Source organism: Mastomys coucha, unplaced genomic scaffold (assembly GCF_008632895.1).
Source record: "Mastomys coucha isolate ucsf_1 unplaced genomic scaffold, UCSF_Mcou_1 pScaffold1, whole genome shotgun sequence".
Lineage (NCBI taxonomy): Eukaryota > Metazoa > Chordata > Mammalia > Rodentia > Muridae > Mastomys > Mastomys coucha.
In genome coordinates, this window is record NW_022196891.1 from 10,068,179 (window position 1) to 10,084,989 (window position 16,811).

Sequence of the window (16,811 nt, forward strand, 5' to 3'; positions counted from 1 at the left end):
AGAAGAAGAAGAAGAAGAAGAAGAAGAAGAAGAAGAAGAAGAAGAAGAAGAAGAAGAAGAAGGACTTGAAGTCAATCATGGCTACAATCTGACAGCCTTTTTGTCCATTCAAGATAGCTACCTAGACATCTTTCTATAGACAGCTCTTGATTCCACTGTGTGCGCAAGACAGCTCTCTGATCAAGATAGCAGTCTACTCAAATTAGCTGTCTGCTTTAGCTGTCTACGAGAGACAGCTTTCTGCTAGAGGCAGCTCTTTCATGCTAGAAAAGTTCTAAAAGCTCTCTAGACAATGTATTGGTTTTCCAGAGTCATAAATGCTTCTAGATTAAAAAAAAATCTTAGATTTTTCTAGAAAATATTATAAAAGAGCTGTGTTTACCAGGTGTTCACTCTTCAAGCAGTTTTCTCTGGGTAATTCTCTCTTTCAGACCAAAGCCCAGTATATCACTTACATATCAATTCAGTTATTTACTCTTGGTTCCCTTTTGATTATCTTACTAATTGTCATTTTCTGACCTTATTCCCTAGATTCATAGAAAAGACAGTAAACACATGTTTTTTAATATTGGTATATGAATTCAGAGATCTGCCTGGTATTGTTAGGACAAAAACAAGCTATCTGGGTGTGATTACCAACATGATTTGGCCCAAATTAGCTGTGTCCCAGGCTGCCCATGAACTCAGGATGTGACTGCCTTGGTAAGCACAGACAATATCGTAGCTGGATGGGATTTTATCCTATGATCATCACTTCCCAAATCTCCTTAAGTTTTTCCTTAATATCTTTCTGATAATCTAGCTCATAGTGTGGCTGCCTCTGGTCTTTTAGGTCTGTGAAACCCCTCCTTATATTTTGCTTAGTTGAGAAAATATGCATTTTTAAACTCTTGTTTTCAGAATTCTTTCCCAAAACCTTAAAGATTCTCTGGAAGGTCATAACATTTATCATTTTGCTAAGGACATAAGACATACTTTCCCCTCCTGTCCTGGACTCCTTCTACTTCTAATTATTATTGAGTTACTAACCTTGGCAGGGAGGATATATACCAAAAGAAGAACAAAAATAAATTATGTACATTACTACACAAACAACCTTATTTCTAACAAAGGTCAACACTTGTGAAAGCCCATGATCCGATCCAGGGGCAAGAATTGTGCCTTACTTCCACAGAGGCCATGCCGTACCCTACCTCTTGTTTAAAGCACAGAGCTGATTTCCCAAGGTTCTGTCTTGTGCTATGGCTATGGCCACTCCTTCTTCTTGGGGTGCAGTAGCTCTCTAAATCAATCCATCATTTGATAACAGGTTTTGGACTATGCCCTTCTGCTCTGCAAAAATTTCTATTTTATTTGCTTCTGAAAAATAGTGAATTCTTTCATCCATCTCCCTCCCAGAAGCTGTTACCCAACACTCACCAGCTAGTCCTCAGATGTCCTGTCAAACCTTCTTGTTTGACATCTATCATTCATTTTTATTTTACTTTTAGTTTTATCTTTACTGCCATCAACAACTTTGCAATTGTATTTTGAAGGAATCATCTTTGTATCCATTAGTTGCCTTGTTACTTTGAGAAACTATTTGACACTGCAACTTCAGAGAGAAAGGGTTTATTAAAGGGCATCTAGTCTACCATTGTGGGTAAACTGTGGTGGCAGGACGGGGAGGCAAGTATCACATTTCGTTTGCAGTCAGGAAGCACAGAGAGACAAATACTCGTGCTCGGCTTACATTCTCCTTCTTTTTTTTACTGTTTGTGATTTCATACATGTACATGTATGCAACGTACTTTGTTCATATCTACTTCCTACTCCCCCTCTACCTCTAAGCTTTTTCTCTTTTATAGTCTGTTTGGGACCCAGCCCACAGGATAGTGCTGGGTCTTCCCTTTTCGTTAATTTAATCTAGCTAACTCCTCTAGACGGGAGTAGCTAGGGATCTGATTCCATGGCAGTTTTAAATCTCATCCCCTTGATCATCCAGATTAGCCATTCCACTTTCACCTAAAATCATCTTGCATAAGAAGTTCTGCATATGTAAGAAGTGAGATGGAAGAGTATCCATTCACCTGATTGGATGCTGGCAGCCTTAGCAATTAATCCTGCAGATATTCTTGGAGCCTATTCCAGGCTTTGCCCCAAGAATGTGACAAACTCCTCTCATGTCACGGGCTTGTTGACCACAGACAGAAAGGGTGCAGATCAAGGAATATTAGACAGTTTTAGCTATATTGCTCCAAAACTGTCCAAACATAATATATTCTACAATTTTCCTTAAATCTTTTTTAATTAAAATTTATTAAATTTGTTTATTTGATAGTTTCTTACAAGTGCGTAGTGCATTTTCATGACTGTCTTCCTCATCTTTTATTTCCCTTATATTCTGCTTATTATCTCAACCTCCATAAGCCTTTTTCCCCGGTTCATATTTTGAAACATATTTCATCTGTTTTGTTTGGAATGCACTGTTCTTTTCCTAGAATCCATCAGTAGCTCATAGTTCATTAAGGGAATGGTAGGGCCACATGGCTCCTTCTTTATCTATGATTGACCATTCATAGGTCCATCTTGTAGAGGTCCATTGAAGGTAGCCCTTTTCACAATGCAACTATGCCACAAGATAGCATTTCATCTCCTCTCCCTCTCCTAATTATGCAATCTTTCACTGGAAGGTGTGGTGTAAATGCCTTGTTGAGGGTTGAGTGATTAACCATCACTTTCGGTATTTTGTGCAGCCATGCATCTTTGCATTTGCTGGCTCTCATTACACAGGGAAGCTTCTGAGATTAAGACTGAGAGAAGCAATGCTTATGAGTATAGGAATTCAAAAGGCAGCCTGGTAGTTTGCCAGTCCAGCTAACAATTACAAACTTCACCCAACCCTTCACAACACCCAAGTCATACTTAGCTGTGTTTATTTTATTTTATTTTTAGTTTTTTTGCATTTTGTGGAACAGGATCTGAGTATGTAGTCTTGGCTGGCTCAGATCTTGCTATATAGACCAGGCTGGCCTTAAATTCACACAGCTCAAACTGCTTCTGCAACCTGAGTGATAATATTAAAGGCCTTTGCACAAATGTCCAGCACAGTCATGGCTATTTAACCTGATTTATGGTACCTTGATGATCTTTGTCGTGTAAATCATATCTGCTTTCAGCATCTCTATGGAGACACTACTTGCCCACAGTATAACTCATCAATTTTCAGTGTACTGTTCAATATACTGCAGGATATTTACTAATTATGTAACCACCATCGATTCTAAGATATTTTCTTTACCTTATTAAAAACACAGTATCCCCAGCAGTCAGTATTCATTCCTACCAAACCCTCTTGTCCCTAGGTAGCCATAAATGTACATTTCCTCTATAAACTTGCTTAAGACATTTTATGAAAATAGAGCCATTCAAATGAAACATTTTATGGCTGGCTTCCTCTATTTATTATCATGTTTTAGTTTATGCATGCTGTCTATACAGGCACTTCATTAATTTTTAATGGATGCATACTATTCTACTATATGGATAGCCGTGCCATATCTAATTTACTCATTAATTTGCCACTGGGCATTTGAATAATTACTAATTTTTGTTTCATTGTGAAGAACCATTTTAAAGCATTCAAATTTGTGTTTTCTGTGATGCTATATTTTCATTTCTTTTAGATCAATGATTGTGTTTTCATATGACAGCTTCATATTTAATATCTGAGAGACTTGCAAGACATTTTCCAAAGTACTTGGGCCATTTTACAGCATAGCATGTATCTCCCTACCACAGTATGTGATTATTGTGGCTTCACCCAACTTCACCATGAGAGCTTTTATTTGCTTCTGCTCCACCCACTTGAACACAATTCCCTGTGTATTATGTCTCTCTAGATTTTTACCCAACTCCAAAGTGGCTATTGTTGTGGGTTTATGGTCCCCCTCCCAAGGTGATACCTTGAAGTCTTAATCCTTCAGTTGATAGTTTTAGGATGTATAGCCTCTGGAAGGTAATGAGCTTATAAGGTAGATATGTCATGAATGAGATTAGTGTCTTCCTAAAAGATAGCTTGGATTGCTTTTGATCTTCCCATCCTAAGTGCTTTATCTGCAAAATGTCTCCCATGGATCAGATAACAGACCTCAGTACACATCACATACATCTTGATATTGAGCCTTAAGAAATATGTTTCTGTTGTATTGGTTTATTTAGTGTGACAGTCTGTGCTGGTTTGGATAATAATGCTCCCAAAAGGCTCACATATTTTTATGCATAGTCACTAGAGAGTGAAACTATTTGAAAGAATTAGAAGGATTAGAAGATGTGGCCTAGTTGGAGGAAGTATATGAGAGAGAATAAGCTTTGAGGCTTCAAAAGCCAATGTCAAGCCCGCAGACTCTTTCTCTGACTATGGGTAAGGATGTATCTATCAAGTACTACTCTAGCACCTGCCTATATGCTTCCACAGTTTCTGCCATGACGGTAATGGTCTAAACATGTGATACTGTAAGCAAGTCCTAATTAAGCGCTTCTCATATTAGTTGCCTAGGTTACAGTCTCTCTTCCCAGCAAGAGAACATTGACTACGAAAAAGTCAGTTTTGACTATCAGTTTGACAGGATTTGAAATTATCCAATAGACCAGCTGCCAAACATCTGTGAGAGATTATCTTGATTATATTAGGTAACATGGGAAAACACACCTTAAAAATGAGCAGCACCATTCTCTGGAATGACATGTTGTAAATGACCATTCTGCCTGTGCTCTTATCTTTCCTTCTCCATTACAGCAATTTTTTAGGCTAGGAAAAGGTGATGTTTAATTATGATTAGCTGAGCCTCCTGATGAAGAAGCTCTTGGGCATCTCAAACTATAGGCCAGTCATTTAGGGAGTACTATGAGTTGTCACTGGTGATGAGGTAGGCTGTTCAGGGATGTATGTAGATTTGTGTCATTCATCCTCTGATGTCACCCCTAAACTCCTGTATGTAACCTAATAAACTCTGACTTACCGTGTTGGACTTAGGTAGAATAAATATTTTGTCCTTCTTGGTTCCCTATCTGGGGGTGAATAGATGTTTGTGTCACATGTCCCCAGAAATAATTTTCAGCTGATGCTTCCGTGAGCATAGCTCACCTTCTGTTTCCAGACAGTGTGTGCCAATGAACCTGGAGATCACTGATCAGTTAGCCTGCCTGGCCAGAAATCTCCTGGGATACTCTTCTGTTTCTCAAGTGCTGGGATTATTAGTGTGTGCCACCATACCTGCTTTTAAAGTGGGCATCTGGAGTGGAAACTCAGGTTGTCGCATGGGGGTCAAACACTCAACACACTGAGCCAGCTTCCCAGATCCTGATTTTTTTTTTGTATAGATTGAATATTGTTGTTTGTACTATAATGATACCAAAGTTTTTCTATACACAGAATTATTTAATGTACTAAATAGTTTTAATTATGTATGTAGTAAGTACATTACCATTGTAACTAAAATTGAAATATAACTAATGTCCCTCTGAATGTAACCTCCAACTACTATTCTCTTAAACACAGCTACTCTTGTGTCTGCTCCATCTCTTTACAGATCTTTTCCTTGTATATTTCAATATTGGCAAAATTTATTCAGATAAAAGTTTTACTTTGCTTCTATATGAGTATGATTATTGTTTTCTGATCTCTTTTTCATGCTTCTGGATGCTTGGTGTATGCTGGGTGTGTGTGCATCCACGTCTCACGTGCATGTGAAGACCTGGGGTCAATGTCTAGATTCATACTCCATTGCTCCCTGCCTTATTTACTGAAACAAGAGTCTTACATTTGAACTCAGAATTAACCATCTTGTCTTCTGAATACTGGAGTTTTAGGTAGGCTACAATGGCCACCTGGCAATTTTGTGGGTTCTGGGATTTGAACCTGTTACTATACATTTGTGTTGCCAGCATTGAGTGTGATTAATCCCCATTCATTGTCTTAAAGCTTTTTCAATTTTTGTTTTTGTTTTTCTTAAAATTATACTTAACGTCTTTCATACCAGCCAACTTACACTTAATTTTTAAAAACTCTTTACCTAATATTCCATAATATAGAAGCATGAGAGGTTAATATGACAGGTTCACAGAAATGAGCATGAAAATAGATTTTGTGTGTGTAAGTATATGTGTGTTGTGTGTATATATGTGAATAAGTGTGTGTATATGTGTTTTTGTACATGTGTGTGTAATGTGTACATATGTGTATATGACGCATGTTTGAAATCTGCATGAATGTGTATGTGGTGTATTTGTGGTTCGTATATGCATGCACATGTGTATAATGTATATAGTATCTGTATTATGTATACATAGTTATCTGATGTGTGTGAGCAGATATAAATAACGATTCGTATGTGTGTGGAGGCTAGGGAAGGATATTGAGTATCCTCATTCTTTTTGCTTTATTTCATTTAGACTTTTTTCATTGAATGTGTAGGTAGGGTGGCAGTGAGGTAGTAAGCTCCATCAGTCATCTTGTCTCTCGCCCTTGTATTACTAAGGTTATAGATTTGCATGGCCATATGTTAGTGATAGTGCTGTAGAGTCTAGCACTCAGGATCTCATGCTTGCACAGCAACTGATCTTCCCTTCTAAGCCATCTCCTAGCCCCTGAATTCTTAGCTTTGTTATAAGCTGTGATTTTTGAAACATTATGGTGTTTGTTCCTGTCTGTATATACACAATGGTGTTTCCAGGGAAGGATGAGAAGAGGAATTATTGATTGAAAGCACGTTTGCATTTGACATTTCAACATGGTATTATTTTCATTCAAAGTACCTATACATGGACTGAAAAGATGGCTCAGGGGTTAAGAGCAATATGAGTTCTTGCAGGGAAACAGGGTTCAGTTCACAGCACTCATATGATGGCTCACAACCATCTTTAACTCCAGTTCCAGGGGCTTCGACACCCTCTTCTGTCAGGCGCACATGTGGTATCCAGACAAAATACTCAGTCCATATAAAAAACTAAAAACATCTGGGTTAAAAAATCTGGATGGGCATTGACATAAGTCAGATACTTATCAGCCAATCATTGACTGGGGGTTAGGGACCCCTATGGAAAAGTTAGGGGAGGATTGAAGGAACTGAAGGGTATGGTAACTCCAAAGGAAGACTGACAGTGTAAACTTGGACACTAGGGAGCTCCCAGAGACTGAGCCACCAACCAAAGGATATAACACAGAGTAGTTTAAGGCTACCGGCACATGTGTCACAGAGGACTGCCTTGTCTGGCCTCAGTCGGAAAGGATGTGTATACATCTGTTGAGATTTGATACTCAAAGACTGGAGCCTACTGGGAGCACCTTCTCAGAAGCATGGAGGTGGGGTTCTTTTAGGGGAAACTGGGAGGGGGACAATATTTGGAATATAAATAAAGAATTAATTTAAAAAATACATTGGCACAAGCAACTTATGGGGGAAACGTTTTATTTAGCTCAGAATACCAGGTTGTACTCCATCATTGCAGGGAAGACACAGTATAATACCTTATAGCAGCAAGTCTTATGACATACACAGTCAAAAGCAGAAAGCAACAAAATAAGGCTCAGATGCCTGTACTCAGCTCATCTTCTCTACTTGAGGAATGGTTTTACCCACAGTGGGTGTCTCCACATGAAGTAACAATCATGACAATCTTATAGAGACATGTCCACATACTGTCCTAATGCAGATAATACTTGTACTGGCTGGTTTTGTGTGCCAACTTGACACAGGCTGGAGTTATCACAGAGAAGGGAGTTTCAGTTGGGGAAGTGCCTCCATAAGATCCAGCTATGAGGCATTTTCTCAATTACTGATCAAGGGGGTACAGTCCCTTATGGGTGGTACCATCCCTGGGCTGGAAGTCTTGAGTTCTATAAGAGAAAGCCAGGTGAAGCAAGCCAGTAAAGAACATCTCTCCATGGCCTCTGTGTCAGTTCCTGCTTCTTGACCTGCTTGAGTTCCAGTCTTGACTTCCTCTGGTGATCAACAGCAATGTGGAAGTAAGCTGAATAAACCGTTTTCTCCCCAATTTGCTTCTTGGTCATGATGTTTGTGTAGGAATAGAAACCCTGACTAATACAAAATTGGTACCAGCCTAGTGGGGTATTCCTGTGACAACCTGACCATGTTTTGGGGATGACTGTGGAAGGACTTTGGAACTTTAAGCTAGAAGAACCACTGATTGTTAAGAACTCTGTGGGATGTTCTATAGGAGCTTGGAAGATAATGTTGAGAACAGTGCAGAGATGAAGGCCTGGCTTGTGAAATTTCAGAGGGAAGATTAAAGACTCATCAGCGCCATGTTGTTTTGATTGTGAAGATTCTGTGGTTTTGGTTAGCTGGGGCTGAAGTATCAGCTGTGATTAACAAGATACCAGAAATACTAAAGCAAAAACTTTGCATTACTGGGACTATTGATGCTGGTTAGCTGGAGCTAAGAAATTAGCAGTGATTAAGAAGAGACCAGCATCACTGAGGTGACATCTTCTGGGAAGTGTTTTCTGAGAGCACAAAGAGGCTGTGCTCCAGAGATAGCCAAGGTTGTACCTTGTGCTGCAGCAGGACTTGGTAATGTGTAAGAGTTACCCAGGTGGTACTGGTTTTGAAGGCATGAAGGGGTCATGAAGAGCAGCTGAGGCTCAGCACAGTCAAAGTACAATACTTTACTGAGACTTCATTCACACATGATTCTCAATTGGGTGAAGTTGAAAAATAAATCAAATTTCACATGTTGGCTATTAATTGCCCTCCTGAAGGCCTGAACCTATATTACCACCACTGAATGTACTTTTTGAAGAATCAAACATTCTCTCAGGCTCCAACTCTGGAGATCTGGCCATTCTCCCTCATTTCTTTGATAACTGTTGATTGATAATTCAGTAAGAGTAATCACTGTGTTTTTTCAGCCATAAAAATCTGTGTTTAAAGGCCTACTTCTAATTGTGGAATAAAGCATGTTGATTTCTGTTGTAGTAATTTCAGGCACCAGTGAACAAGAAAGGGAGGACTTGGAGGATGGTATGGGAGCCATCCTGTGCCCCTGAGGTTACTCTGTCTTAGTTGCTGGCAGTTGTGTGAGCAACAATTAACTTCACTCTATTTTGGTTATAGGAGCCAAGGGCTTGGGCTTAATCAAATTCTTTGGTGAACCAAACACTTCGGGGAATCAAGTGTACATTCAATCCTCAAATCAGAACAAAGAGGTCAATTGTCAAATAAAATTTCTGCTATGTCTACTGAACATTATTGTGGGTCTTGGCATAACACAAGTATCAACATCTCCTGTAATAGGCTCCTGAATTACTGAGAGCAGATACCGTCCTGTGATACGCTAAGAATCCCAGAATTGCAGGAAGGTTGAGATCAGCCATATATCACACGCTAGAGGTACCATTAGCCTGAAACTATGAAACTAGGTAACTGGCAAGAACATGGCTGATCTTTTAAAAAAGCATGCTGCCATGTTGATAAAGAATCTGGCCAAGGAGGGGTCAGGATAGAATGGCCATACCAGCAGTAGCCAGCATTCGTTTTATAGGGGTTTAGCCACTTATTTTAAGGTATCTGGCTAGTTTAGGGACTGAAGGTCTGTGCAAGTGAGTGGATAATGAGGGCAGGGCAGGAGTGTAGGATAAACTAGAATACAGGGCAGTCTCACAGTAACACTTTGAGAGGTAGAACTTAACATCATTCAATCAAGGAAAAGACAGGCACAGAGTCCTCATGGTCAGATTCAAAGTGTGCATTCATTCTGTTCAACTCAGCCCCAGGAAGCAGATGGTAGTGAAAATGCCTGCCTGTCCCCTTGGTTTGTGTACAATGTTCTTATCCATGCATGGTGGCTATTCATGGTTCTGTTGTAATAAAATATCCCCAACAAAGCAACTGAAGGGAGAATTCATTTTAATTTTTTATATTATAGTAACTGGTTCCTACATCACTGCAGAGAAGTCATAGAAGTAGGAGCTTGAGGGAATTGTTCACATCATATTTATGATTAGAAAAAAAATGCACTAATGCCTGTGTTTAGATCACTTTCTCACTTTTTTTCAGTTCAGGATTTTCTGCCTAAAGAACAATGCGACTCAAAGTGAGAGATTCTTCCAATCTTAATTAATATAATCATCATAATCCCCTACGGATTCGCTCACAGATCACCTATATCTTAACAATCCCTCATAGAGACTCTTTCCAGGTGATTCAACATTGTGTCAACTATTAAAACTAACCATCTAAGTACCCAGTGAGTGAAGGACGGGAACACATTCCTCATTATGAAAAGTCTCCACTGTGTCAGGGACAGCACAGGAAGTAGACTCATGTCAGGTGTAAAGTTATAAGTACACCCAGGAGGTAATGATGAAGAGATATTTACTACTAAGAGCAAGTAAGGGGTATATCTCAGCAAACAAAGCAGGAAAACTTTCAGAAGGAGACTCATTTGAAGTCGTATGTGGCAGATGCATTGCTATGTAATGTTGTGGATAGTCCTGGTGCTGTTTGTATTTTGATGCTAGTTCCTTTATTCCTAGGAGGGGTTACACATGAGGAGTGAATCAAGTACTTAGGTGACTTCTTGTAAACCTCCTCCCCACCTTAACTTGTAAAATAAAGCCTAGAGCAAAGTGATTGGGCAGTGGAAGGGAAGATGGAGCTGAAAAGTTTGAGGGAGAAGGGAAGAGGGGAGAAGAGAGAATGACAAAAGGGGAGGAAGTGGAAGGAAAATGGAGCAGAAGCACATGGACTGGAGAAACCACAAGTTATAAGGGATCTCATAGACGGGGAACGTAGTAGTGTAGTGGTAGATCTGCCCAATCTAGGCACATAATACAGATTATTATGTATTCATAATAATTGAGTTGTGTTTTCTTTGTATGGGCTTATTTGGGTTGGAAATTTACCACAACAACATGAAGAGATGAGAATGCATCATACTTTCAGTCCAAAATCTGACACTGAAGGTGCCAAAGGACTAGGCTTGACCACTTGTCCCAATACGAAATTAAATATGTTATGATGGAAAGCCGAAAAAGAAGAGCTGGGCCAACATGGTGGTAGATTCCTGCAACCTAAGCACATGGGAGGCAGAAGCAAGAAGAGTATGGTGAGTTCGCAGCCAGCTTCATCTACCCAGCAAACGTCATGCCAACTAGGGTTACACAGTGAAACCCTGTCTCAACTGGAAAACATCAGAAGAATTGACCATGGGTACACTGGGAAGAGGAGCACATAAAGGGACCCAGCCAACCTATGATTTTCTTTGGTGTCCTCACATTAGCTTTAGGCAGAAATAGAAGTACAACTATGGCAGAGGAGCAAGAAGCATGCATAATCAAATAGACTTGGTCAAGCTCTGTGGTCTGGCTGGTGAAGCTTTGATCCTGCTTCTGCATAGGAACCAGAAGGGATCTGTGATACAGCTATAGCTTAAGGCAATGATTGAGGTCTCATCTTTAGGCCCTCAGTCTTGCAGGGTGATGATATGGTTCATGTAGGAAGGCATTCATTACTGATAGCTATGCTTTGCGGGGTCAAACTGGTTCAAGTGTCTACCTCTATATAAAAGGACACAGACACAAAAGCAGGCAATCAAACTAGTCCAAGTGTCCACCTCTATATAAAAGGACACAGACACAAAATGCAGGCAAAGAGCTCAATTTTCCACCTGCTGTTATCTCTCTTGTCTGCCCAACTCAAGGAGCTAGTGGTTTCTAGCAAGTGTAGCTTCCATAAAGTTTAACAAGGCACATTCTTGACCATCCACGTCTTGATATTATACTTCTCCATCAATTGCATGTTGAAAAAGGTGAAGAACCACTCTTTTAGTAAGTCTGCTTTAGGTAATCTGAAATGAGTGGGTTGGAATGGCTCTGCAGTTTTAGGTAGCTTCTTTGAGTTTCTTCAGTTGCTTTTATAACCATTGTTCCAAAATTTATGGTAATCCGAAGACAAATTTCTGACCCTCACTTGAGCTCTATGGACTTTCCCTAGGAATCTTATTTCAGAAGAAGGGAAAGAATGAGCTCTTTGTTTCAGTTAGAGGAGGAGCTTGTCTTCAGGCAGAGATTTTACTTAATTCTGAAAGGATGCAGAACATTAGGAAGAGATTGTCGCCAGACAAAAATGATGGGCAGGCCTACACATTAACCAACATGACTTAGCTATGTACATGCTTGCCCTCTGTTTAAACCTGAAACACTGTGGATTTTAGCATAACTGAGTCTTTGTTCCTATTTCTAGTGTAGTCACAGTGACACTTCAATTGACATTTTGAGCATGGGTGGCTGAAACTGGTTTGTTAGCACTTCCCCAGGACAGGCTCTGACTCACAGCTCTAATAATATTATCTGAACAGCAAATTTAGAGACAAACTCACAGTCATTTAAAAAGAGCAGCATCTTTTTGAAAAGTTGAGATGGTTGTCTCTAAAAGTACCTGCCTAATGGCTAATAGACCCTCCTTTACCTCTGAGAAGGCCATCTTCAAGTTGAAATTGTCATGGAAACAACTTGAGAAAACATGAGTGTTCCTCTTCAAAGCTCACACAGAAAATGCTTGTGGGTTTCTGACAAGAGGGGTCCATCTCAATATGGAAGTGGGAAGAGGCCAGAGCTCCCACTCCATCTGAGTATCAGAGCTATGGGCTCAGCTGGAGAGGGGAGGGTATATGTGTTGTACAGTTCAGAGAACTGAGACTGAATGTATTCTCCAGGTTTGGAATGAATTAATCTCAAAACAGTATTTCCCAGCTGCACTTCATCTTTGTGTTTGCTGATATATTTCTCTGTGTGAATGGGTGTTCAAGTGTATGTGTGTGCCTGTGGGAACTGGAGGTTAATCTTAGTGTTTTTCTGTTACCTCTACCCTGCTTGAACTGTCAAGACAGGATCTCTTGCCGATTTGGGGCTTTTGAAATAGACTAGACTAGCTAGATATAAAGCCTCAGGGATCATCCCGTCTCCCTTTCCTCAAACTTGGGATTCCAAGCATGTAACACTATGCTCTGGGGAATCAAAAAAAGGTTTTCTGCATTTTACCAAATGAGCCATTTAGTAAGCCTCTCTTCATCCATTTCCATTTCTTGTCCTATCCTGCCTGTAGTTTACCTGCATGGCTGATCTAATGCAACCATGCATTGCACATGTCCTCACCACTACTTGAGCAGAATTTGGGAGGCAGACAGTTTACAGAGGGGCAAGTTTGGGTTAGGAAACAAGGTCACTTTCTAGAGGTCACACAGATGTAATAGATTCTCACCTTTCACCCTGCCTCTTGCTTCACTGTCAAGGTTCAGAATCTCTTGAGATCAGACACTGACTTCAGCACTCAGAGGTGAAAAGGACACTTAAGTAGGAGATGGCATTGCTACCTGTCCATGATGGTGAACTGTCACATTTATGGCCTTATGTTCAGTGACCCTATGAATAAATGACATTAATTTTTGCATTGTATGCCCCTAGGGCACTTCCTTTCAGAAAGAAAAGTTTGTCCGTGGAATAGAATTTCTTAGGTCAGAAATTGTGAAACTCTCTTCTGGAAAGGAAGAGAATAACTCAGGGCTCAGCAAAACTCCAGCTTATTCAGAACACTGGGTTAGAGTTGGCCCCTCACTCATTCACTTCCAGATATAGGAATAACAAAGACCACCCTTAGACAGAGAGCTCTTGGATGGGTCAGAATCTCTCGAGGAGCAAAAGTGATAGAATGAATGCATATTGAAAGTAGAGTTATTGGATGGGCTTACACTATACAACTTGGGCAGCCTAACACTACTGAGGATGAGAATCCAGTAGTTGTTCAGCTCTTGAATTTGTCCCCTTCTGATGCTTAAGGTGTGGAGGAATCCTATGAAGTCACAGTTAGAATGGATTGGAAGGGTGAAGAATCTGAGTTCTTATGTCAGGAAATGGTTTCCTCCTTGTCAATTAGTCCTTCCTGGAAATGCAGTCACAGTCACAGATCCTCCCAGAGGCATGAATTGTGTTAATTCCTCATCTTATCAGGTTGACTCTGACAATTTTCTTGGACTGGGACTCATACACACACACACACACACACACACACACACAAACACACACATATCCATATATACACACACAAATGCAGGTTAGTGAGCCATGAGAGGAAGCCTGGTAAGGTTAAGTTAAGGCTAGAAGTCCCAGAGAACAGTTGGTAAGGTAGGAGGTTTGCCTGCTCCTGGCACCTGGGCCCTGTCACATAGCTGCAGACCCCTCCTCCCATAGAGAGATTTGTGGCCATCAGTCACATAGGGGCAACACATGGAGCCCTTTTACATGTAGATGAAGCATTCCTAACTTCTCAGAGCAAGCCAATAGGGAGCTCCTGATCTCAGACCCCAAGCCACCCCAAAATTTTATATAAAGACCCTATTCAGAAGGAATAAAGGTGTGTGAGAATTACTATGTTACCTGAGAGATTCTGTCAAAAGAGCTGTAACAACACCATCAGCAAAGAGAACTGCTCTTCTGAAATGCCACCAGAAGCTCTCCTGCACCCCCCACTGACTAGTTAACCTCCTGCCCACTCAGCCCTGTCAGTGGTCAACTCAGAACAGCACAGCCAGTGTGATATCTCTAAATAACAGCCCTGTGACAGCAGTAGTGGAGGCAGCAGTAGCAGCAGTAGGAGACTCAGAGGCAATTCCCCCTCTGTGGAGAGCCTTTGGGGGTCTGCTTGACAGGAATCTGACATTGGCCCAGGACAGGGAAATGGGCTTCAGGAAGAATTTGATATTAGGCCATGACAAGGAAGTAAGCTCAGACAGGAATCTGACATTAGGCTATGACAAGTAAGTAAGCTCAGGCAGGAATCTAATTTTAGGCTGTATCAGGGAAGCAAGTTCAGGCAGGAATCTTAATTTTAGGGTGGAACAAAACAAATTCTTCAGGCAAGAATTTGATTTGGGGCTTGGACAAGGAAGTGGGCTCAGATATTTTGGTCATTCTGACAAGCCCTTAGAGCCAGTCATCACGGGTGTAATCATGGGACTTTGCTTCTTGCCTGGCTTGTTCCTTACTGTACTGTTCATCCTTATTACTCACATGTAATTAAAATGATATAAAAGCAGATTGGGAAAAATTAAACTTGCCTCACCCTCAGAACTGGCTGGGGTCATGCTAGAATGTTGTCTAATTGTCTTTTATCTTTTTAATTCTCATTCCTGCGCTGGAGAACCTGTTGACTGACCTGGTTTGGTCACCCCTTCTTGCTTGTACCCTTTTGCCTTTCCTTGAACTCTCCCATCTGGCCTGGTCAGAAATCTCCATGGAAAGCCCACACACATACACATATATACACATACACATCCATTCACAAATACATACAGATATACAAAATCCATACATGCACACATAAGCACATGCATACACAAATTTATCCATCTATCCATGCAGATACACATATATACACAATATATACACACATACATGTATACAAATACACACATACATATGTACATACACACACACACATGCACACACACACACACACACACACACACACACACACACACACACACGCTTTTATGGAACCTCATCTTAACTATATTCTTTAAAGTATAATTAAACTTGTTTGTTTTTGCCCATGAGGAAACACGTTTGGTATTGTGGTGGTTTGAATAGTAATGTCCCCCATAGGCTCATAGGTTTGAATGTTTGGTCACTATGGAGTGGCACTACGAGGAGGTGTGGCCTTGTTAAAGTGGGTGTGGCCTTGCAGGGGAAGAGGAAGTGTGTCACTGGGAGTGGACTTTGAGGTTTGAAATGCTCAAGGCAGGCCCATTCTCTCTCTCTCTCCCTCTCTCCTCCTTCTCTCTCTCTCTCTCTCTCTCTCTCTCTCTCTCTCTCTCTCTTTCTCTCTCTCTTCCTGCTGCCTGCCTATCTACTAGATATAGAACATTTGGCTCCTTCTCTAACATGTCTCATTGTGTACCACCATGTTTCCAGCTATGAAGACAATAGACTAAATCTCTGAACTGTAAGCCAGCCCCAATTAAATGATTTCCTTTATTAGAGTGGTTATGGTGTCTCTTCATAGCAGTAGAAAACCTAATTAACACAGGAGTGGTACATGACCTTGCTCAGAGTCCTAATCCTAACAAGAATAGGAGCCAATTCTTTGCCAAGCCTGGTTGTTTCTGAGGTCTTCATTCTACCCACTAAATACTGAGGCATACCAGCAGGCTCTTGACATAAAGATCCTATTGACACAAATGTGTCTTTAGAATAATTTGCTACTCTCCAGAAAATGTCAGGTGGACATGGATGGAAGGAACTAACATTTACTCAATATCTACTCCACACTATTCCAAAGTCCTCCTCTTTCTTACAGCATCTCTGTGAAAATGGGTCATGGACGTGCTTCATTATTAAAATAACTGCATCAATGGGAAAAAAATATCTATAAGCCAGAGAGTTTGAGTGTATTGGTAAATTACAGTTATATTTTAGAAAGTATATTTTGAAAATGAAGATTAAAAAGAATTACAATGACTATAAAAAATTATAAACTGAAAATAACAAAAATACCACCAATGGATTCCTTAATGATAGGTGCATGAAAATCAAACCTAGTAAGAGCTTGGAAGTGAATGGAAGTGTCATCTTTCCTCTGGGCATATGGCTTCTTGGTGAATAATCAAAGTCCACAACTGGCAACAGAATTTATTCCTCCTTAGGCTCTAGCATCACTCTCAGCTTTGAGGAAATGAATGCAATGTTGTCCTCTGTTCATGGCACAAAAGCTTTTAAGCAGGTTAGTTTTTCTACCCTCCAGTTAAGGAGTCAT

General features: G+C 40.4%; 1 long non-coding RNA gene across 1 annotated transcript in view; it reads left to right on the forward strand.

Annotated features, from left to right (window-relative positions):
• Nucleotides 1-16,811, forward strand: part of LOC116069887 — a 50,043-nt gene that overhangs the window by 21,137 nt on the left and 12,095 nt on the right. The gene's annotated exons all lie outside the window — the stretch shown is intronic.